We start from the raw sequence: 2,130 nt of genomic DNA, 5'->3' as shown, positions 1-2,130 counted from the left end.
CCACATTCTTATCTGAGACCCTGGACCTTGTGGTAGATGAGAGATTTGGGGTTGTTTTCCTTGAATGTGGATTGAGGAAGAAGAAAGGAAAGAATATTGGGTTATGGGGAGAGTGGTCTATGGATGACTTCACAACTGTTTACTGCTACAAATCCCTGCTCCTTTCAGACTCACAGATAATTGTATTCACCCTCCTGGAAGGTTGGGGGAGCCCCGTGACTTGCTTTGGCTAATTTGATGTGAGCAGAAATGGTGTCACTTCTGGGTGGACGAATTTAATGGCAAGCACTTGACTCTCTTCCCTGGCAGGATCGTTTTGGAAGCATCTGTTGGTAAAGACATGTCATACAAAAATCAAGCGGAGGAACACTGCTCTGTTGTCTCCTAGGTCCATAGAAGATTTATATACGTGAGAAATTGATTCTGTCTTAGGCCACTTAGATTTCTTTCTTTGTTACTGTAGCATAACTTAGACCATCTTGACAAACCCAAGGTCAATACTAAAATCTGAAAAAATATGTTCATCAATTTTCTATGCTTTGTGGTTATTGAACTCACTTTCTATTGTTCTATTTTAAAAGAAGTTACCTGATAGATAATCTAACAAATGATAGCTTCAAGCTAATTCTCAAAAGTCTGATACATTATTTAAAGTCTGGTTAACCTTTCCTTCAAAATAAAAGAGTAATTTCAACTTTATTAAGAGCAATCATATAGTTTTATTCAAAAAGAAAAATCATATTCTAAATCTTTATATTAAGTAGGGCTCTCTCTCAAAACAACAACAACAACCCACAATAAACAAGAGTAATCTTTTTTTTTTTTTTTTTTTTTTTGCGGTACATGGGCCTCTCACTGTTGTGGCCTCTCCCATTGCGGAGCACAGGCTCCGGACGCACAGGCTCAGCGGCCATGGCTCACGGGCCCAGCCGCTCCGCGGCACGTGGGATCTTCCCGGACCGGGGCACGAACCCGCGTCCCCTGCACCGGCAGGTGGACTCTCAACCACTGCGCCACCAGGGAAGCCCAAGAGTAATCTTTTTGAGTTTTTTTTTTAAGAATGACCATGCTTGGAACTTTAATGTTATTAGAGCCTACTTTTCAGCATGAATTCATCTACCTCAGACCCCAGGCATTTTACTTGATCTGGTGAGCGGAAAAGTTCTGTAGACCAAGAAAGTTACTTAGCAATAAATATGTGAGAAATACTTTGACAGTTCTCTCGAGCTTTTTCCCCGACTATAAAACGCATTTCTTCTCCTCCCCAACTCTGCTGTCCCTTTGAAAGCCATCCAATAAATTGGTCATACCTATCATAGTTACCCATAGGCAAAAAAAGAGAAAAAGAGAGAGAGAATGAGAGAGAGAGAGAGACATCATTTCATGAATAGAGATTAGGGCACCTTTGTCAAGATCTAATAAATTCTTTAAAGCCGCATTAACACTCTGAAGGGCCAAACAGGAAATGCAAAGTCATCTCCTTATGGGTGTAACTGTTTCAAATAAGCCCCCTGCAAATTCATTCCTGTCAGAATGTCTGTTGCCAGAAAGGGTAGATCCCACGGAGCCTTCTGCTGACAAAGAAAGCTCTCTGCAGTGTTGGTTGTTGCAGGTAGCGTATCCGCTTGGTCAGCTCAAGTCAGGAGACTGGGCAATTGTCCTTCAGCTCATCGATGGGCATCATCAGTGGTACCTGTTTTAGTTAGAGTTATATTTGGGGCAATTCACCTGTGGGAGCCACCAGCATCTACCCGCTAATAAAGGTTTTCAACGTCCCCCAGCGGTAAATCTGGAGAGCTCCCAGAGGAAGGGTATTGGGGGCACAGCCTGAACTTGAAGGCTCACGGATGGATCACAAACTGCCAAGCATGCAAGTGTGTACCGGGTCCAGTGTGGACCCTACAGAATCACGTCCTGGCCCTTTGATTATGTACTGTCTTGTCCCTGTCTGGAAGACTTCTCAGAAGCTGACAGGGCTTTTACAATTTAATTGGTGTTGACACCTTTTGAAGCCATGCCTTGAGGCACTCGGGGTCATTGTGTGCTTTCTCTGTCTCTCTCCAATGCTTCCACCTGGCTACCTGGCAGCCTGTGGTGCCTGGATGGCCCCTGCACTTCTTATTCATGTAC

This window comes from Delphinus delphis, chromosome 1 (assembly GCF_949987515.2).
Source record: "Delphinus delphis chromosome 1, mDelDel1.2, whole genome shotgun sequence".
NCBI classification, from domain to species: Eukaryota; Metazoa; Chordata; class Mammalia; order Artiodactyla; family Delphinidae; genus Delphinus; species Delphinus delphis.
The sequence above is the reverse complement of the archived record's forward strand: the minus strand, read 5'-3'. Positions refer to the sequence as shown.